Here is a 23,182-nt window from a genome sequence, read left to right as displayed (position 1 = left end):
ACCCTTTACTTTCTAGCATCCAATTTCCCTCCACAGGTGACTCAAACCCATGCAAGAATTTTATTATGTGCTGGACTCTACAATGGACATGGTGGACATTTTGTCCCAAGTGGTTTTGATCCAGTTCCCTAATAAAATGATGGATGATTTCTTTATTTTTCCCCAATGGAATAAATTCACAGCTTCTGATCAATATCCACTCATTATATTCTTTCCTCAAATGATCTTTCAATAGCTTATTAATTACTACATTTAACATTTGTAATTGCAATGTCACTTCTCCCGGAATAACAACTAGGTCTGTAAAATTTCAGCAATGCTTTTTATGAATGCTGAGGCACACCATATATAACATGTGGTTTTAAAGCTGGAAATGCTCGAATATAGTGTGAATGTGACTTTCAAAGGTACATATGGGGGGGGGGGAGTGTCACATTACATTCGGGCCAATATGGTATATTATCAGGACTAACACAGACAATCTGTTGCCAGGACCATACTCTTTCCAAAACAAGTCTTTTCAGCTTGGTCATGTCCAGTGGAACTTTTGTTCCAGTGCTACAACCCCACAGAGATGCAGGATTATTTCTATAGTAATGATGAGTATTGAAGTAACACTTATGCAGAATATTGATGCTCTCTAAACCATTGCTATCCCACCAAACACTATTTTTGGATTGTGTGTATGTTCAGGTTTAGATATGCTACTAACTTTATGCGGGCATATGGGGGCTCTCCAGATATCTAATTTATTTAACTTATATAAGGTTCTATTCATCTCCTTACTTTTCTCTTATTTATTTTTGGTTAGATCTAGCTCTGAGAAGGAAAAATTAAAGTATTTTGTGATCTATTCATATATACATATATGTATACATATATGTGTAATTTAGTTTTTCCTTTAAAAATCTGGGTGCTCTAACATTTGGTGTATACAGATCCAGGACTGATAATGCTTCATTATCCATTTTACCCCACAAGATATAGTTACCCTGTTCATCCCTTTCAATATCCTAGGTCTAATGATGATAGCTGGATTCTAGAACTTCCCAGTCCTTCACTTCCTCCATTCATTTTTCCTCCATATGAAATAGTCATTCTACCCTCCCCCTCCTCTTGGCATATTCCACTACCATTTCAGCTCATTTCATGACATTCCCTTGACCTCAAATCTTCCATTCACACATACCCCATCAAAATATTCAAGGCAATGACACCATTCCCATGGGGCTACAGATGATGTTTTTCCATACCAGAATAAAATAATTTGACCTTTAAGGTTGCTTATGATTAGTGTTTCATTTCCTTTGTATGTTTCTTGTAGATCAAATTTTCTATTGAGTTCTGGATTTTTCTCCAGGAATAGTTGAAAGTCCTTTAGTTCATTAAATATCCATTTTTTTATTTTATAATTATGCTCATCTTTGCTGATTGTTATTCTTGGTTGTAAATGTAGTTTTTTTTGCTCTGCAAAATGTTATGTTCTAGGTCCTACATTTTTTAAAATGTCATGGCTATTAAGTTTTCTGTTATTCTGACAGTAGTTACCCTGTATTTAATTTTGTTGTTGTTGCTTATAGCATTTTTTCCTTAACCTTGGGGTTACAGAACTTAGCAATGATGTTCCTATGCATTTTTATCTTTGGGTATCTTTGAGGTGGTGATCAGTGGATTCTTTCAATGTCTATTTCACCTTGTTTCTATAATTTCTGGCCAGGTTTCTTTGGTAATTTCTTGGATTATGTCTAAACTTTTTTCTATTGCAATTTTCTGAGAACCCAACTATTCTTATATTTTCTCTTTGATCTGTTTTCTAGGTCAGATGTTTTATAATCTCTTCAATTATTTCATCCTTTTGACTTTTGCCTTATTTTTTCTAGTTGTCTTCAGAAATTATTAACTTAACTTTCTCCGATTCTAGTTCTTAATACATTATTTTCTTCCATAAGTTTCTAGATCTCTCCATTTGGGTGATCTTTTATAATTTTCTTGATTTTCTTACATTACTCTTATTTTTTTCTTCTAATTTTTCTTCAACTTCTCTCATTTGGTTTTTGAGTTTTTTTAAGGTTCTTCCATAAGTTCTTTTCACTCTTTTGGCAATTTATTGTATATCTCTGCTGTTTTTGAAGGTGTTTTTACTTCACTGTCCTCTGAGTTTGAGCCAAGATATATTCTGTACCCATAATAGTTATCAACAGTTGGGTTCTTTCTCCTTTGCTTGGTCATTTTATTTATTTATTTAATTTCAACAGCCAGGCCAATAGACATAGATATTGGCTTTTTCCTGGATTGCCAAGGATCTTGTTGTGTTGATGCATTTTTTCTTTATAATTTCTTCAAAAATGATGCCTAAGCTCTTTTTTTGATCATGGCTTTCAGGTAGTCCAATAATTCTTAAATTACCTTCTCCTGGATTTATTTTCCAGGTCAGTTGTTTTTCCAATGAGATAGTTCACATTTTCTTCTTTTTTTTTTCATTCTTTTGGCTTGGTTTGATGTCTTATGGAGTTTCCATTTACCTAATTCTAATTTTTAAAACATGATTTTCTTGAGCGAGCTTTCATACCTCCTTTACCATTTGGCCAATTCCACTTTTTAAATAGTTCTTTCACTCACTGGGTTTTTGTACCTCTTTTTCCACATGGCCAAATCTGTCTTTTAAAGAGTTCTCTTCAGTCCATTTTTGTGTATCTTTTCTGATTTAGCCAATTCTGCTTTTTAGGAAATTCTTCACTTCAGTGCTTTTTGTACCTCTTTTGGCAATTGACCTGTTCAATTTTCTAAGGTATTAATTTCTTCAGTTTTTTTTCCCCTTGGGGACTCCTTTTCCAAGCTGTTGATTCTTTCTTTATGATTTTCTGGCATCACTCTCATTTCTTTTCCCATTCTTTCTTCTCATTTGATTTTTAAAATTATTTTTGAGATCTCCCATTCTTTTTGGACTTGGGAAAATTCACATTTTTTCTAAAGGACTCTGGATGAGTAAGTACTGACTTTGTCATCTTCTGGGTTTGTGTTTTGGTCTTCCTGTTACTAAAATAATTTTCTATGTTGAGTTTCTTTTGTTGTTTGCCCATTTTCCTGCCTTTTCCTTTCCTTTCAGTTTAAAAAAACTGTTAAAATTGGGCTCTATAATTGTGGTGAAGGGAGCACTATTCCAAGCTTCAGGTTCCTTGTGCAGCTGCTTTCAGAGCTGGCACTAGGGATCTATCTGCTTTCAGTTCTTCTAAGATATTATGATGTAAGGAGAGCCTGTGCTCTAACCTGTGATTAGATGTATTTTGACATCTTGAAAAAAACACTTTTTTTACTACTTAGAACTGTGACCAGGTCCCCTGCAGCCACAAGCACTGGTGTGTGCTAGTGCTCCTTCTCACCCTGAAATGCCAACCCAGAACTGAAACCTGGATCTGTGTATAGGCAATGCAACAAGTGTCTTGCACTGAGAGAGCCAGCAAAGGAACCCCTGTAATCTCCTTCAAAGAACTTGTCCAATCATCTGTGCCTGTATCCCTTGTTGCTGATTCAGCTACCCAAACGGCTGTTGCTGCAATGGGGTCTGCCATGGCATGTTTTGTACTCCCATTTTTACTCCAGTGCAACTTTTATGTCAGCCTTCTTAATTGCTTTAGGTTGAAAAATTATTTCACTCCATTTTTTTGTGGGTTATGCTGTTCCAGAATTTGTTTTGAGTGCTTATGCCATAGATTTTTTGAGGGCAATTTCATAAAGATCAGGTGGGTCTATGTCTTGGATGACATTCAAATTAAAAAAAAAAAGAAAACTGAAAATTAAACCAGGTTATTCTGTATAACTCACTAGATATAGTATTAGAACTAAAATGAAGGAGATCTGAGTTCAAATCTGAACTCATATTTGCAAGCTATGACCCTGAAAAAAGTCACTTGACCTCTGCTTGCCCCAGTTTCATTATCTGTAAAATGTAGATAATAGTAGTTATCTCCCTCCCTAGGTTGCTATGAGAAACTCTACCGAGATATTTTTAAAGTGCTTAGCACAGTATCTGCTAGATGGAAGGCCCTGTATAAATGTTTTGGGAGTTTTTTGTGCTGTAATATTTTATTCTTATCCATAATAGTATTCAAGATCATGTATGAATGGGATGGGGTACATATATGATCTCCATCATCCTACCTGCTACTAGAGATTTTCCAAGTATGCTCTCAGTGAGCCTATAAAAAATAGCTAAAAACTTTTTTTTAATTAACAGAACTTATTGCTAGTTTCACAATCCTTCCCTCTTCTCTCTATACCATAGAAGGCATTTATTCCCAGCACGAAGATATGTATATATAGATTACGTACTTCACGTTTCCATTTTTCAGTTCATCCTCTGGAGGTGAACATTCACAAGTTATTCTTTAAATATTAAATCTGTAGCTAGCTATAATATTCTCTTGGTTCTTCATTATCTCATATAGTTCTTTTCAAGTTTTCAAAAAATTAATCTGTTCATCATTTCTTATGGAGCAGTAGTATTCATTCACAATTCTATATAATATTTTGTTTAGCCATTCTCCAATTGATGGACATGTTCTCGATTTTCACTTCTTTGCCACCACAAAGAGAACTGATATAAATATTCTGAATATATAAGTTCTTTTCCTTTTTCCCTGATCTCCTTGGGACACTTTATAAATGCTAATTATTATTATTAAAAGTACACAAGTAGACTAAGGTAAAAGTGGAAATCAAGAAAAACTTATTATGGAGGAACACGTAGCAGGGACAAAATGTAACAACTCACCTTCAAGTAAATGAATTTTTTTTTGTGGGACTAACCTGCAGAATAGGAGGTCCATAAGAGAGAAAAAGAAAGAAAGAAGAAAAAATGGTTTGTGTTATGTCCTGATCAAGTCAATGATAACAGCAAAGGTAAAATAATTTACAGTCCCTCAGGAACAGATGAAGATCAAAGGGAGGAATTGAAACAAGGAGAAAAAAGAAAGGAAGAACTTGATTCATTGGTAGGAGGGAATCCCAATGATTCTCTTATAAGGGAGAGGAAGAAATTCTATAAAGGGAGATAAACACCATTCAGTGGTGTTATAATCATCAAAGATTTAGTGCTTGGAGATACTATTTGATGTGGCTGTGAGAAATGGTGCTTTTCAAATGATGCCCTTAGATCTAGTACTTTTTACTAGTTAGCAAATATCACCAATCTTGTGTCCCTCCTCCCAGTTCTTAAGGGTTTACCTGATATTCCAAGCTTAAAGAGAGGGAGGACTACCCAAGCTAACTTGAAGGATGTTATGACTTTCTTCCCCTTTGTTAAAAACTTGAAAGAGCATCCAAACATCTAAACAACCTTGAATGTCCAACAAACAGGACACAGGAGGGAACATTATACATGCACATTGGGGATCTTTGCAATTAAGGGAATATTTTTTTGATTAGGAGAAATCCCCCAAGCCCTGTGCATACTCCCTCTTTTCCTGCCCCTTCTCCTGGAACACCCCCTGAAACACCCAAGGGAGAAATAATCTGAGGGCAGATAATTCTCAAGGACAGAAGGGGGAGATCCCCAGACCATCAATAAAATCTAGCAACCTGAAACCCTGAGGGCAAAGGGGGTACAATTCCATCCTGGTAGCTCTATTCTACCACCATGGGCTATTTCTACCCCCTGGCCATACTATCTGTAACATCCTTGAATAAACACTTTTGTACCTTTAAATGAAAGAGTCTGAACTGCACTTCTTTGGGCAAAAATCAGCATTCGCTCTCCCACCACAAATTCTACTACTTCCTAAAGATAGAGAGCATTCTTCTCTATAGACAGCATTCTTCATCAGAAGGAATCGGAGCTCCTAGGTACAAGTGACACCCAGATAAGTAGGATAGCATGGCCTAAAAAAGATGTTAAGACAAATAAAGGAAGGGAAATGATCATAAGGAGAGAAAGAAGTAGTAATGAACTGGACAATCAGAGGCTCAGGAGCATGCTACTGTGAAGCAATAGTTGTACCTTCTCTTATCTTCTGCAGGAACACCAGTTCCTGCAACTGTTTTGTAAGATACAACAAAAGGGGGAAGGGAGGGGAAGAGCTATAAGACACAGAAACTTTAGAAGAGAGAACAAAAAATATGTATGTTAAAAGCATTAACTCTATGAGAAATGGAGACTAGAAAAGGAATAAATAAGTGTAAGACCATGAGTCAAAGTATAAAGTCTAGACTAGATATAAAGAAAAAATAATGAAGATAGAACAAAGACAAGAAATTCTTTTATGAAAATGTATGAAAAATTAATTAAAAAGTTGAAAAGGAAGAGGGGAAGGAGGATTTTATTTGGGAGAAAAAATGGGGAAGGAAGTAGAAAACTAGATAAAATGAATAAAGGAAAATGCTAAAAACAAGAGAAAAAGGTAATAAATGTGGAGGGGGAAGAGAGCCTGAAGATGAGGGTATTAGAGAATGTTGAAATAAGACATCCTTAAAGTAAATTAAGCAAAAATCACCCAAGAGCATGAAGTATTTTCCTTACAGAGATATAGAAGGGAAAAAATACTAATATACCAAAAACAAATTAGAGCCAAATGGAGAGAAATATAAACCAAACACACAACTTTAACTGTTAATGGATTAAGCAATACAAGAAAATAAAAAGTAGCATTACTAGGTAGTATTATTGTGTGCCAGGCACTGTGCCAAGTGCTTTACAATTATTTCATTTGAGTAAAATAGACTGAATAAGAAAAAATGACAAAATTATAAAGAATTCAGGTAACCTTACAAAAAATTTCTTCATGCAGAACAAAGTAAGCAAGAACAAAATAACAATGTGTATAGTGGCAACCATAGTGAAGGAAAATAGTAATTAAAAGGCATTAGAACTCTGATCAATTCAATGATCAGCTATGACTTCAGAACACTGGCAATGAAATGATAGAATTTAGGCACAGAATAAACAGGGATAATGGGATGATCTGTTTTGCTTCACTTGATTTTTTTTTGCTACAAGAGGTTCCATTGGGGAGGGGAAATATTAAGAAGTGGCAGAAATGTAACAAAAATATCACCAATAATTTTTTAATTTAACATAAAATTTGTTTTCATATTTAACTATAGCTTCCTATCTCTACTGAATAAGTCATTCCTTGTAGAAATGAATTTTACAAAGAGAAAGCACATAACTAACCAACATATCTATTGAGACCAAAAGAAATTACAGTTTTTCCACATGTACTCCACCACCTCTATAAAAGAAGGTGCATTTTCTCATCTCTTCACAGAGACTAAGCTTGGTTATTAAAAATATACAGCATTCCATTTCATAAAACAATTAAAAAAATAAATGAAAAAATAAATTAGAATCTTAAATTGAAGGGATTATATATATATATGATATATATATATATATATATATATATATTGCTAATGGCACTTTAAATTGGTGAATAATATAACAGTAGCTAAGATCCTCCGTTTGTGAGAATATAACTCTCTCCCAAAAATATTCCTGAAAAATCTATTTATGATAGATTTTTAATAGTCAGATATAAGCCTGAAGTCCAACAATGGGGGTTGGAAGAGAGGGAATGGCTAAACAAACACAATGGAATATTATATTGCTATTTTAAAATAGTGATTAGGTGAACTATTTCAATAATTGAAAACACTGACATTAAAGAACATTAAGAAAAACAGAGTAAGAGATATAATAACATACTGATTACACCTTTATAAAAATATTTATATTAAAATGTGTTTAATTAAATTTGAATATATTGGAAAATAATTCAGAGTATTATAGACAGATTATGTTGCATCACATTCCTTAGGTTATTGATTTTGTAAAATTGTAAATTCCTAAAATCAAGGTGCGAAATTTAAAGTAATTTGCTATCATTATTTGTATAGTTACATAATTATAATCTATATGTTACTGCAGAATAATTAAGAACTTCAAAATTATTAATAATTGTGGTTATGGAGACAGGAGGTTCTAGCTTCAAATCTGGTCCCAGACACTTCCTAGCTGTGCGATCCTATGGATGAAGAAACCAAAGTGCTGAGAGACAAAGTTGGACTTCGGGTTTATATTTGTCTGTTAAAATCTATCATAAACAGTTCATCTAAGAACTGTTAAATGTAAGAACTGGGTTTAGACAGGCCCTTTCTGACTCCAGGCCCACAACTCAATCCACTATATAATAGTCCCTCTGGGTCAATAGCATGAATTTTAAAATAGATTGCCAGATATCTTTTTTTTTTTCTGTCTCTGTCTCTTTGTGTGTGTGTGTGTACACATACACATATATATCCTAACAGGATTCTCATTTAGAATTAAGCCTTTTTGATGAATAAAATTAAACTAGATTAAAATCCTAATTCTATCAATGAGCTACCTAAAAGTTCTTTTAAGTTATGCTTCAAGTTATCAATAAAACCCTCAACAGTACCATCTAACCCTTTTTACTGAAAAGATAAAGATGTCCTTTGTTCTCTCCTTCTATTCTAAGAACATACAGTATAAAACAAACAAACAAAAAAGATAAAACACTCTCAAATTTGGTTTATACCTTCATTAAGTAAAGAATGATTCACTCAAATTGTGTTGATAGCCTTTCTGAACTTAGAAAGATAGTTCTTGAGAACCAAATATATCTTCAACTACTGACAAAGAAGTTTTCCTATGTCAATCTAAAAATGGATGAGGAAAGTATCAAATTTGGAATGCAAAGATAACAGGTGCACAATCAGAAAAATACAGACCGTTAGAATTGCCCATATTTTTTTGCCATAATTTTCAAAGAGTATAAATTAGTCATGATATAAAAGCATAAAAAGTAAAGCATTTTCTCTTCGATATGTAAAATACCCTGTCAGTTTAGGACAGGCCTTGTTCACTGGGGAAGGGGGAGGGTAAGGCAAAGCAGACTCATTATGCAAAAATACTTTGCACTCCTTTCAGTATCAATTCCCTTTCCACCTGTGAGGTAAAGAAAGAGGTGGTATTATGTTTTGTCCATACAAGTCCTATATTGAAGTATCAATAATTGATGCCAGCCGATCCAATTTTGCTATCAAGATTTTATTCATTACCAAATACATTTAAGTATTCTTTTTACTCCATGCTAGTCTCCTAAAATTAAACAATTAACACCACCTCACCCCCTCACCAATTTCTGAACATATTTATGCCTGTCCTGAATTATTATTCCTTTGGACATGTCCCAGATAAAATATTTTAGCAAGGCTCTTCTGACAATGTTTTGGGAGGGAGGAGTTAGTGAAATGGTTACAGGGAACTGGTACATATAGCAAACAAATGTAAAATGAAACAAATTCTTAAATTGTGATTTTATTATATCTTAATAACAATACTCAATAATACTGAAAGCATTGAATAAATTGGCTATTGGCACTTTACTGAGGATAGACAACCAACAGAGTGTGAAGACTGAATCAAACTCTTTGTCTATCAATCATCAAACTTTTAAGTTAATCAATCAAAAATTTAAGTATCCCTTCTTAGTACCTTACCAGTCACTAAGTATGAGAGTTCACAAGTTAATTACTAAAGTAAGCTCACACCTCCAAAGGTCACTGCCCACCTCACCACCCCCAGCAGCGCAATTATAAGACTGCAATTGGTTCCTGTAAAGTGGGGAAATGACAGGAAGTGATGTCAAGAAAACTGCTTTTAAAAGGCCAATCTGAGGACCGATTCATTCTCTTTGTGTTGTTGAGCCAGACTGGAGGAGGAATCTCTTTCCCTGGATCCTATGTCAGCTTGAGGTGGTGAGTGGAATAATTCCTTACTTGGTTCTTCAGTGAGGAGACCCTCTCTGCTCATTGGCACTTCAGTGGGATACCCCCTTCAGTGTGAGTTCTGGTGAGAATCTCAGCAGTCTTAGCCTCATGTGCACTGAGGTTCTCAGTAGATTCTTCACCAGTCTTCATATTTCAGCTTCCTAATTAGGACTTTGGATTCTGGTGAGATTCGCTTTCAGATTTGCATTTGCAGTCTGGAGATATTAGGATTAAATTTAGGGTATTTGTAGCTAGGCAGTACTTTCTATCTATTTATCTACATTTTCCCACTTTTACTCTTTCCAACTCTTTGTAAATAAAGCTGCTAAAAGTCATTTTGACTTATACTGTAATATTTTTAAATTGGCAACCACAATATTATTTTAGAACTTTCATATTAGCATAAAAACCTAAAATTCTTACAAGAGCTTCTTGAAGCTTTTGGAAGATCCCCTTACTTGATAGTATCTGTTTAGACAGTACCTCTAAAGATATCTTAAATACTCATTCACACCCAAGATAATTGAGGAAGTGGCATTTGTGCACTTAGATTTGCTAACTGAATATGTCACCAGGTTTGGGATGATCATAGAACATTTAGACTTTGTGATTGCTGAGCTCTAAAAATCTGATATCTAAAAAATCAAAGAACAGAAGAGTTGCTTAGCTTCAGAACTAGAAGCAGGCAAATGTGGTTACAATTCTTTAAAAAAGGAAAATGGGTAGATTTTTCCAAGTAAAGAAGGTGAGCTTGGGTTTAATTAGTGGTAAAATTCTAAAGAGTATTATTTAAAGGACAGTTTCTGGAGAATAGTCATGCCAGACTAGCCTAATAAGGAGTCCTTAGAGGTCACTAGTCTAACCTCTTTAGTTTTACAAATAAGAACTGGGGTTCCTTGCATAAGGTCACACAAGTATAAATGAAAAGTGATTTGAATCCCAGGCCTCTGGCTCCAAAGCCAATTTCTTTTTTACTGTACCTTGCTGGCTCTATTCCAAAATTTTGTTCCTAAGCTTCCATCTTGTACCACCAAGGCACCAGTGCCTTATGGACTTCTTTACATGTGTGTCCTTGGGTCTCATCTCCAGCTTAGCAGACTTTTAAATTAACAAAGTATTTCAGAGACTATAAAACAGTAATGGATCCCAATTCTCCATTCACTGCCTTTCACCATAGTACTTACTCTGCTGAAACTGCATGAATTCACCACTAAATTGTTAATATAATTCAATCCACTTATACTTACTTCATCCCAGTGATGCTCAATCCTGAACTACCTAAAAGGACCCTATTTTCCATCAATAATTCACCACTTCATCATGCCTATTCATCTCAACCCTCCTCCAGCATTGTCTCACCTCAAATCTGCCTTCTCCATCTACTGTGTCCTCTAGTATGGTGCTTGTTCCATAATTAACAAAATTCCTTTCAATTTTTTCTCTCTCTTTCCATTATTTGGCATTTACCAAGATATGGCTCACCTCACCACCATTTACTTTTCTCACCATCTTTTCCAGTTCTGGCTACATTTTCTTTTATAACTTTCTCCCCTCCTCAAATCACTGGTCATAGTAGAAGATTCAGAGAGAATACTCTTTGCTCCTCATTGCCACTGCCAGACTCTTCCTTGAACACCTTAATTAAGCAACTTCTTCTCTAGAGGTTCACCCTATAATAATTCATTGCCCAATTCGGATCTGGGTAGTTGTTCACTGACTGCCAGCACATTTTCTTCCCTTCTTCAATGAGCCTAATGCCTAGCTCACAGTTTTTCTCTCCTCCCCATCTAGGTCTTCATTATATACACTGAAATCCCATCAAATACCCTAAATTCCTGGGTCCTCAATATACTCAGTTCCCATCACTTACTCTCTACCTCAGTTACACATAGAAATGGGAATACTTAATCTTGCCATTACTAGCAAAGTGTTTCATGAACATCAACAAAGTCAAGTTTGTGATCAGAAAATATTCCTCTATCTGATCATATCTTTTATCACTCCATATTTACCTGTGCCTTATAACACTTAACACTATTCTTTATCGTCACAATGGCCTCCATTCCATCAAGTCCTTGGTTTTGCCCCTCTGCCAGGCCATCATCCTTGTACTTACTAGTTACTCTCCTTTTATCCCTGTTTGATCCTTTGGTGAAGTAACAACTCTATTCTATCCTCTGCCCTCAGTTCTTCAGTGTTATACTCAACTTTCTATTCTCATTTATCCTATGTATCTAATACATCACCAAATCATGATGTTTCTACCTTTACAACCTCTCTCATGTGTGTCCTAATCACATAGCCTCCATTTCTAGTGTAGATCCTTCTTACCTTAACCCTTGACTGGGAGAGTAGGTGAAGGAAGGAGTGAGGTAAGAGAAGAAAGGGCAGAGAGATGAGAAGAAAGAAGACAGATTTCTTTTAAAATAGCCTTGAAGAAGCAACGCAACCCTTATATAAATGTCAGGACATCAGTGTATATACTGGATGTTTAGTACCATTAAGAAGTTTCATAACTGGCTTAATGACTATTAATGGTAAAATTAATTGATTTAATTGAATTAGTTAATATTAGTGGATTAAAGTCAAACTGGAAAGAAGTCTCTTCTGGAATGCCTCAGAGAACTGTCCTTGTTCAACACTTTTTGTCAATACTTCCCTGAGCATTTCACACCTTGCCTTCTGCATTTGTGGCATTATCTCCGTATCTTTTCCACTAGAACCTGAGACTCTACCCCTAGAAACACCTTAGGCTTTTATTTTATCTTTTCTAATCTTAGTCTTCCACCTCACTTCCTGGCCAGCTCCAAGATATGCCACCAACCCCCTCTACAACCTTCACCCTACCTACTTCAAGATCCTCCTTCCTATTCCTGGTTATCTCCTTTCCTTTGAATGTTCACTCCTCTCCTCATCTAAAGATCCTAGCTTCTTTCAAGTCTCAAATAAAAATTCTACCTTATACAAGAAACCTTTCCCAAACTCTTCTCGCACCAACCTTCACATTACTAGTGCCTTACCTAAAATTATCTCCAACTTATCCCTGTATACCTTATTTGTACACAGTTATTTATGTTGTCTCCACCATAAAATTGTAAGTTACTTGCCTTTCTTTGTACTCCTGCTGATTAGAAGAGTTCTATAAATCTGTGGCCTGTGCCCCCTCCCCTTCCCAAATCAGAGAGTTGAAGGAGGAAGTGTTTAGTTTGGTCTCCAATACAGAGGGGCAAGGCATGCAAAAAATGTCCTCAGGTGGGGTGTAAAGGAGGAACAGAGCAGCCCCCTCCATGCCATGGGGACACACATGTCAGGTCTTTGCCAACATGGGTCTAGCATATAGTAGACCTTAATAAATACTAGTTGATGGCATTAAAAGGAATTCTTTATTCCTTTTCTTAATTTAACAGGGGATGTGGAGGATGGAAAAGGGTAGAAAAAAGGCTATCAGTTGCTGATAGTTAGGGCTGGTAGTTGCGGGGAAATTGGTTGCTGGGAGTAAGTTGGGTTGGTAGTTGGTGTTTAGTTACTGGAATATAAAGGCAGGCCTGAGCTTACTGAGAGGGTTTTTGGCTTTAGTTTTTAGAGAGCTTTTTGACCTTTTTGGGGAGCTGGCTGGTCTTCATTGACAGACCTAATTGGGGTTGAATTAAGCACTGATTGGGTTGGTTTTGATTGGGCTGGATTGGGTTGGAACTTTGTGGGGTAGTTGTTAGTTATAGGTAGATATAAGCAGTTTTAGGTAGTAATTATAGGATAACATTAGGATATTTTCCTTCTCTACCTGTTTCCTATGTATCTCGCCTTTACTATATTCATTTTACTATCTCTATTTTAATTAAACTAAATTGTTAGTTGTTAAAAGCTGCTAGAAGTTTTTCTTTTCTCTGGCTTAAAGGGATAATATTAATATACAACTCTATTATATTCTCATTAAAAGCTGATAAGTTTGGCTTAAACATATATTGTAGGAAAGGACTGATGAAAAAATAAATTTGGAAATAGTATCAGGAGATAGACTATGAAGGATTTTAAATGCCAAGCTAGCACAAGAGTAATATAGTTACATTTGTGATTTAGGAAGACTCTTCTGGAAGTTTTGTAAAAGATTTGAAGGAAGAAATTAGAAAGAGACAAATTAGAAGTCCATTTCAGTAAATGAATAAGCATTATTAACTAGAATGTGTTTGTGTCAGTAAAAAGAAAGGTGGATATAAGAGATGTTGTGGAGGTAAAGTTGACAATATTTGACCTTTGAATGAATATAAGGGCTGAGGAAAGTAAAGAAATCAAGGCTGACTAGAAGGTTAGAGTTGTCCTTTTGTATTAGTCATGTTAAGTCTGCAATGAGAGTCATTGTGTTCTACTAGATAGAGAGCCAACTTTAGACAAAAACCCTGAATTCCACGGCTCTGAAATACTGATTGTGTGACTGGGAAAATTACTTAGCCTTTCAGTTTTCTAATCAATTCAATTCTCTAATATTTTAAGTTGCACAGGAAGTACCATGAAGGCAGAGGAATAAAAAGAGGAAGAAGAGGAAGAGGCACAGAGGAAAGAAGAGAGGAAGAAAAGAAAAGAAAGAAGGAAGAACAAAAAGAAAAGAAACAAAGGAGAGAAGGGAGAGAAGAACAACCATTTGATCATTCTATGGAACATCCAGGTAGAGAACACATCCAGAACAGAACTTTGAGAGGGCAGTCAGGTTAGAGGGTAGAACAAAGATGATGATCCAATTTTAAAAAGTCATTAAAAGAACAGTGAAACAACTAAGAAAAGAATCAGGAGAGAGTGGAAGATATGCAGGAACAAGAGGCGATTAAGTGTATCAAAAGCTGCAGTGAGGTTTATTTAAAGGATGAAAACTGAGAAGAAGCATCATATTTAGCAATTAAGAGAATCTCATAGAGTCATTTCAGTCAAGTGGTAAGTTGAGAAGCCAGACTACAAGGGGCTAGGGAAGTAAAAATGTAGAAATAATGAATCTAGAATCAATAAATAAGGTGAGATTCAAGTTGAAAAGGATAACAGAAGGATATGGAGTCAGGTAGAGAATTGCCTGACCTTAGGAAAGAAGCAACTCTTCATAATAACCTGGAGCAAAGACAATAGGGAATGACATCAAGGGTCTAGCCTAGAGTACAGAATAGGGCAGAAGAGGAAATTCAAAACAGCCTCTGGAGGTGTTTCAAGTACCATCTCCTTCAAGAGACTTTTCCAGAGTCCTTGAATAATGCTCACTCCAAGTCACTTTATATTCATATTTGTACATGTCCTGTATTTACTAACCTGAGAACATCTATCCACCATAGAGCATAAGCTCCTTGAGAGCAAGAACTATTTTATCTTATACTTGTATCTCCATTTCCTGGCACTACTTTTTGATTTAATGATTGAAAGCAAATTCTCTAATACTTTTAGTCTTCACATGAAGGCTAAAAGATATTTGCAACTGAAGTTGTAGACAGGATTCTTGTTATAACGAGAATTGAATAAGATGTTCCCTGAAGTGACTTCATACTCTAATATTCTGTGATTCTATGCGAGAACAGTATGTAACAAGAGCTAAAAAACTTGCTCATATTGAGGGTAAGGATATGACTGCCCTTCAAGGCTTTTTTTTAAACCCTTACCTTTTGTCTTAGAATCAATACTAATTGTCTCTTCCAAGTCAGAAGATTGGTAAAGACTAGGAAATGAGATTAAGTGATTTGCCCAGGGTCACATAGCTAAGAAATGTCTGAGGCCAGTTTTGAACTGAGGACCTCCTGTCCTTTAGGGGCTCTCTATCCACTGGGCCACCCTGCTGCCTCTTCCTCAAGGCTTTTTGCAGGACACAATGAGAATATCTATTCTGTCTATGAAATTAATACATCTTTATTTTTACTAACTTCTAACTGAAACTGGGCATTTTCTTCAATTTTGAATGCAAACAACAAAACATTATTTTGAGGAGGAGTGCATCAAGTTTCAGCAGACTGCCATAACACACATTTTTTAAATGAGTTGGGCAACTAGGAAACACAAATCTGGCTTCAGATACTTTCTAGCTGTGTGACCCTGTGCAATTCACTTAACTCCCAATTGCCTAGCCCTTACTATTCTTTTGCCTTGGAACCAATTCTTATTATTGATTCTATGATGGAAGGAAAAGGTTTTAAAAAAAATCACTGGCCTATGAGCAGGATCATCTGCCTTTAGTTTTTCACCTATAAACAAAAACTGTTTGGAAAGTTAAGGTCCTCTTCAATCCCAATACAACAACAATTTATAAAGAATATTATTCCCTCTCTTAGTGTTATAAACACATTATCCTGAAATGATCATAAATCCCATGATCCTGCTGAAAAGTTAATGTAACCCTGCAGGGAGCAGCTGGATAGCTCAGTAGATTGAGAGCCAGGCCTAGAGATAGGGGAGGTCCTAGGTGCAAATCTGACCTTAGACACTTCCTAGCTGAGTGACCCTAGGCAAGTCACTTAAACCCCACTACCTAGCCCTTACCACTCTTCTGCCTTAGAACCAATACACAGTATTGATTCTAAGATGGAAGGCAAGGGTTTAAATATGTGTATATATGTTTAAATATATGTATATATAAAAAACACTGCATCTCATACTTTTTTTTAACCATATATTGATTCCAAGACAGAAGAATGATAAGATCTTGGCACTGGAGGTTAGATGACTTGCCCAGAATCACATAGCTAAGAAGAATCTTAGGGCAAATTTGAACCCAAGATTTCCTGTCTTTCAATCCATTGAGCTACCTAGCAGCTCCCTGCAGCACACTCTCTTTAGATACAGTATCTAAAGCCATCTTCCAATAGTTCCTTGTCCTCTTAATTTTGAACAGTATCAAAGAAAATAGCTTTCTTAAAGCAACAAATTAACTTTAAGATCTCAAAACTTTTTACATCTGATATCCCAAATTTAAATTATACTGCTTCATACTTGTAAATAAGTCATAAAGTCATACAATTTTCAAGTTTTTTTAAGAAGTAATCTAATCCAACATCATCATTCCCAAATGGAGAAACTGAGACTCAAAGAGTACTCAAAGAGACCAAATGACTTGCCCAGGGTAAGTGGCAGTCAGAATTAGTAACCAAGTCTTTAGGCTTTTAGCTCTCTATACTTTTTCACTATGCCAAAAATGTGTCCAATGAAAGGACCAATATCCACAAGTGCTTCCTCCCCCCAACCAACATAAGCTAGGAAAAGGTAACAAAGCCAAGGGCTTGAAAGGACCCATGGACCTTAAGGGCAAGCTGTGTTGCCTTAAAGGGCAGCTGGGCATACGTGTGTGTGTGGGGGGGGAGGGTGGGTGTGTGTGTATGTGGGTGTGTTGTGTAGTCTGTTCTTATTGAAGTTGCTTCCTGGTCACCTACAGACAAAAAAGGTACTACTCAAGTGGGGTCAGGGCCATTGAAGTATGAAGGACAACAAGCAATGCTTTATATATGTTACCTCATTTGACTCTTGTAAGAATTCTATGAGGCAGGTGCTATTATTGTCCTCATTTTACAGATGAGGAAACTGAAGCACAGAGTGATTTGTCCAGGATCATAGAGTTATTTTTAAAGTGTCTGAGGTAAAATTCAAATTATGGTCTTCCTGGCTTCAAGTCCCATCTTCTATTCACTGTACCACCTAGCTACCCCCACTGTAAACATAAGCTCCTTGAGAGCGGGAATCTATCTTTCTTTTTTATCCCCAGTGCTTGGTAGAGTGCCTGGCATGTGTTTAAAAAATGCTTGTTGATATAAAAACCAACATTATAATCAAATAATGTTAGACATGGTTCTTATGAAATAATACTTTTAAATGATTTTTTATCAAGTGTCTTTTAATGGTATAATCAATACATTCAAACTGGCATTCAAAACATCTATCTTAATTTTAATTTAAATTGATTATTCCACCATTTCAAGTTATTTATATCATACTATTTTTTAAATTTAAAAAATCTCCCACCTTCCATCTTATAACCAATACTGGTTCTAAGGCAGAAAAGTGATATGGGATAGGCAATGGAGGCTGAGTGACATGCCCAGGATCAAAAAGCTAAAAAATGTCTAAGACCAAATTTGAACCCAGTATGTTCTTAATACACCGAGCCACCTCAATCTTCTCCATACCACATTCTCGTAATTCAATCTTAAATAAGGGTATTTCTTAAATTAAAAAAAAAAAAAGCAAATCTAAAAACAAGTATGATTACTTAAAATGTAAACCTAAGTTTTTCCACATTAACACAGAAAAATAAGTATTGAACATTTGATCAGATTCTCCCTAGGCCTAAGTTGTTATAACAACTATTTGCATATCTAGAGTGAGTTAAGGTTAATAATATGTTACAGTTAAAGAATTGCTTATAACTGCACTCTTTAGTTATAATATAGCAGTAATTCATTAAAACAATGTTTCTTATGGAATACTTGTTAGTAAATTTAAGAGGCAAGGTTTTCAAGTAGCAAGATATCAAGAGGTAAGGTAAAATGTGAGGCTAATTGGAAGTGGTCCCAAACACAGAAAAAATGATCCAGAATCCAGACAAGATTTGGAGGTGGATTAAGGCTGGAAGGGCAGCAAAGATATGATCTGGCTTAAAAAGTCTCAGAATTTGAAGAGGCTACTAGCATGGTCTTCAATTGCTCAGTGAGGCCATAAGGTTCAAAGTAGTCAAATGGAGGGATAGACTATTGTTTGTTTCTTTTTTGCATCCTCAGCACTTAACACAGTGTGCCTGGAACACAGTAGGTACTTAACAAATATCTACTGACATTAACTCCACTGTAGTTCCAGAAAAAGCCTGAGTCTCAGGAAAGTTGGCTCACACCAGTATATTCCACATCACAAAAGACATAGAATAAGCCATGCTGTGTAAAGTCATCTTGTCTATGTATGCCTTCTGTTCAACCTTCAAAATCTACAAAGCAAAATAAGTTAACCATCTCTACTATACACTTCTCCATAAGAAACCACCTGTCAGCACAGACCAATTTTTCCAACCTTAGGCATATTTGCCTATTGCAATATTAGTAAAGATTTGTTCACATTTTTAAATGACAGGAGTATGAAAGATAAGACTTCATAATTCTATGAATCAATAAAAAAGACATTAAAAAGAACTTGTTTGTAAAATTAAAAATCAACAATAAAGCAGCTATGCAGGAACAACAATTTGAAAATAATAGGCCAGAATCCTAGATAAGAAATAAATCACAATGCTAGCATGACAAAAAAAAATTACTATATTTGATTAGGTCCAAATTCTCTTCTAATTGTGCTTGGAAAAGCAAAAGGAACAAAAAAACAAACAGGCGGGGAGTGGCAGCTGGGTTGCTCAGTGGATTGAGAACCAGGCCTAGAGACAGGAGGTCCTAGGTTCAAATCTAGCCCCAGACCCTTCCCAGCTGTGTGACCCTGGTCAAGTCACTTAACCTCCATTGCCTATCTTTCACCACTCTTCTGTCTTGGAACCATATACAGTATTGATTCTAAGGCAAAAGGTAAGGGTTTAAAAAAAAGATGAAAACAAACAAAAAACCAGCCCTTTCTCAATGCTATAATTCCCTTGACAGTCAAAGGTTAGGTCAGTGAAGTTTATAATCTCTAATATACAAAAGGGAAGAATCATCTTTAAAATGAATTTGACATTCCCCCCTCCCTCAACATCTTAAAATGAGAACCCATCCATTCTAAGTTATTTCTAAAATAAATTCCCCATCCTGGACATCTTCCCATAATTTTTTTAATATTTCCTAAATTAAACTGATTTTTTTTATATGTTTCTATCCCTTCTAAAAAAAGTAAGAGGCCTGGTATATATTTGATATTTAATTCTCCTTAAAAATTGATTAATATATATTCATATAATTAACCCTATCTTTAAAGCTATGTTTTTCTTGAAGCCCAAAATCAAAGGAATTTTAATCAAGATCTCAACATCACCACCACCCCAATCACAGCTCCATGAAATATGGAAGTGCTAATAATACATCAACAAGTGCCTACTATCTAACTCAGCACTATTCTAAGCACTGATAAAAGATTTTGGAGTTGGAAGGGATGTTAACTATGCCACACAACACATTTAAGAAAATCATACAGAGTGTAATCTTCCAAAATATGAATATATATTTTCAGTTAACCAAAAATGAAGATGAACTCTTTTACATTATAAACATCCCATTATTAAAGCAAGTTTATGGAAAGCAAAAGAATCCTAAAATATAAAAAAAGTTTTCTACATTTTTTTGTTCCTAAATCTAATGGTTTGTTTTGTTTTGACCTGAAATGGATGAGTAATATTTATGCGATGCTCCACACAGAACAATTGTTCATTCAGAGCTCTGTTCATTGTGCAAACCAGTATTTAGTATATCTAAAATGTGGACTCTGTAAATATTAGAAGGCAATGGCCATTTCAAGGGACTTATTTATCAAATAAGTACTTTTTAAAAAAATGCTATCACATTTACATCATGACAGAATTAAACGTTGAGGATTGTCACAAATTCCTTCATTAAGATGTACTTTGCAAAATTTATATTTCAAAAAGGTTTCTTGAAAAGTTACACTAAACTATTCTAATGTTGAGAATTAAAACGTTTATGTTTAAAGAAAATATTCTTTTGAGGGATGTAATCCACAATTAAGTTTAAAGAAATATAAACATTTGGTTCACTTTCAAAGCTGATTTTGCAAAGTTTGGAACCCACAATGAGAAGGAAAATTCACATAATTGTAATTTATTACAACAAATGACAGTGATATGGACTAGCTAATAGGACACAAGATACAACTCTAAAGCCATTTTGCAGCAGCAGGTAAAGATCACACCAGCAAGAGGCTAAAACTGCCCCCAAGCCAAGGAACCTCCTCCACTTACCTTAATATGCTGCAGCCCGCAATCTCCAAGTGGCAGCAGCGGTGCTACTGCAGTTATGGGGGAGGTGGCGGCAGGAGAAGGGCGGAGGCAAGGAAGGGGTGAAGAGAGGTGGAGCTCAGAAGAATAGTGCCAAGACAAAAAAAAAAAAAGAAAAAGTGTGGTAAAGACAACATCCTTTGCCCAAGCAGGACCTTAATAAGCACACCTTCTAATAACTGAGCACCTCTTTCCCAATCCTGCAAGCTTAATGAGAAGAATTTTACGAAATTGTACTCTATCTTGAAGAATTCAAATCATGTTACTCAATATAAGTATTTTCAAGTGCTCTACAAATGGAAAAAGTAGTAAACCAATAAAGTCCCAAGTAGAGCCAGCTGAAAGAAGTGTGCGTGTGCGTGCATGCGTGTGTGTGTGTGTGTGTGTGTGTGTGTGTGTGTGTGTGTGTGTAGTGGGGGAAGCAAAGGAATTAAAGGAGAAAAAAGGGGAATTGAGAGAAAAGTGTAAGCAAAGGAGGAAGAAAGGTGAATCAAACCACATTTTTGAATAATGAAAAATAAATCCTCGGCTTAGAATGACGTCGATACAACTCTAGTGTATATGCGTATACACGTACATATTAATGCGTGCCCCCACGTTTGCATGATATATATTACATGGGGGAGGGGGGGATTGGGGACAGAGGAGTTCCATACTAGTCCTCTTACCCGAAGCCACACACAAACTTCAACTCCTTACTGGCCGCTGCCAGAAGAGTCTCGGGCCCTGAAGTCCCCCTCCCCTCACGTTGTTCCCGGACTTTGCTCCCAGCTGGACCGTTAGGTCGGGTCCAATCTCCCGAAGGCCCCCTCCCCTATTGCCGCACAGGCATAGCCACGGGCCAGAGCCGTCCTCGAGGGGATCGTGACACGGGCGCTGCCCCTCCCCCCCCATTGGCTTGCGGCCCCGCTCACCTGGTGCGCGCGGCGGCACAGGAGGCGCGAGGGGGGCGAGGGCCGGCGGCGGAGGGCTATCCGGGATCCTCCGCCAAAGCGCCAGGCGAAGCTCCCTTGGCTAGGTACCAACAGCCTCCGCCAGGGTCCGGGGAACTAGCTTGGCTTGGGAAGGAATTGTCACCAACTTAGTTATCCCCTCCCCCTTCACGGCTTTCTGGGTGCGGGGGAGAAGCCCCTGAAAAGTCGAAGCTGGACGAGGGAGTTGCCGGTTTAGTCACCTTCTGGCCGAAAGGCAACTAGGCCACCGGAGCCTGGAGGGGGCGGCGGTACAGGGTTTTTAAATGAGTGCTGGGCTGCTGTAAAGGAGACGCGCCGCCGCCGCCACCACCGCCGCCGCCGCCGCCGCCGCTGCCGCCACCGCCACCGCAGACAGCTCCGCAATATGGCCGCCCGGCGGCTCCTCCGGGGAAAAGGCGGGGCTGCCCCGCGCCACCCCCCCCCCCCCACTTGCCCTCCCTCTGCCGGCGGGCGGCAATGCGCTACGGTCTGTGCACCGCGGCCACTGCCTCCGCCTCGGGAGCCGCCCCCGCCCCCCACGAGGTGGCGTCCTCTCTCCCTCTCTCTCTCTCTCTCTCTCTCTCTCTCTCTCCCGCCCTCACTTCCCCCCCCCCCTCCCCCGCTGTCCGGACCGAGAAGCCTGTTTTCTTCTCCGTCCACCCGTCCCTGTCCCGGATGTTAGCTAGCCCCATCCTTATGTGGGGATATGTGGAATCCTTCCCTTGAGAAGGAAAATTGAAGAGGAGACTCTGGATATGTCCGGAAGAATAGAAGCCCTTACAGCTGGTGTTCTCGTCCTCCTCTGGAGCGAGGAATTGAAGAATCTACAGAAATGCCCAGGGTCAGCCACCCTGGACCGACCTGAACTTGCGCTGGGACGCTCATCTTCCTAAGGAGAGAAAAGTTTAAACTCGCCTTGACCCTTCCCAGGAACTCATTTGAGGATATTTAATTCTCAACCAATAATCGATTCTTCTTCCTGGTCAAAGACGCAAACCAAAGCGCAAATGTTTTATTTTGTGGTTGTCATGTGACAAAGGGACAGATATTTCAAAGGTTGCAAGACTTGAGACAAAACAAAATTGAAAATATTTTGATAGGTTTAAACAATTCAGAAACTCGAATACTTAAGGACGATTTCCAGACTCCACCTCAGTGGAGATACTCAGTCTTCAACTCTTTACCTAGGAAATTTTAACATGGAAGAAAAAAAAATTTTAATCAAGATAATACAACACAAGTTTAATGAACACTTACAACATGCAGTATACACTGGGGAATGGTCTGGAAGCTCCATAAGGCATTGGCTGGCCAATTAAATTCAACAAATGTTTATCTGGGGCCTAGTATGGAGAAGACAAGTAATTTACAGTAAAGACAATAATGATTTCAACTCTAAACAGAACTGGGATTGTGTGGAACTTGTGCTCCCTAGGAAACCTTCGGGAAATTCCCCCATGTGCTGACATCCACTAGAGGCACATGTGAATAATCTCAGTTTATACTTATGTAC

At 37.1% G+C, this 23,182-nt stretch overlaps 1 protein-coding gene and 1 long non-coding RNA gene across 9 annotated transcripts in view; one reads left to right on the top strand and one right to left on the bottom strand.

Annotated features, from left to right (window-relative positions):
• The window catches only part of LOC107652431 (uncharacterized), an 83,716-nt gene extending 63,425 nt beyond the window's left edge, over positions 1-20,291 (top strand). Inside the window, exon 3 of the long non-coding RNA XR_008911313.1 lies at positions 14,275-20,291. This is a non-coding gene — a long non-coding RNA (uncharacterized LOC107652431). The remainder of the gene's footprint in view (positions 1-14,274) is intronic.
• RDX (radixin) overlaps positions 1-22,082 on the bottom strand; it is a 141,833-nt gene extending 119,751 nt beyond the window's left edge. For 3 of the 8 annotated variants that reach the window (XM_056794431.1, XM_007494866.3, XM_056794425.1), the window contains exon 1: positions 21,631-22,082. The gene's annotated coding sequence lies outside the window, so the exon portion shown is untranslated. Of the gene's footprint in view, positions 1-20,680; positions 20,795-21,384 lie in introns of all 8 variants that reach the window. The other 5 variants (XM_056794430.1, XM_056794427.1, XM_056794426.1 and 2 more) reach the window with 4 other exon arrangements.
• Positions 22,083-23,182: the final 1,100 nt, after the last annotated feature.

Source organism: Monodelphis domestica, chromosome 4 (genome assembly GCF_027887165.1).
Source record: "Monodelphis domestica isolate mMonDom1 chromosome 4, mMonDom1.pri, whole genome shotgun sequence".
Lineage (NCBI taxonomy): Eukaryota > Metazoa > Chordata > Mammalia > Didelphimorphia > Didelphidae > Monodelphis > Monodelphis domestica.
Note: the sequence above shows the minus strand (reverse complement) of the source record. Positions and strands in the feature narration are given on the sequence as shown.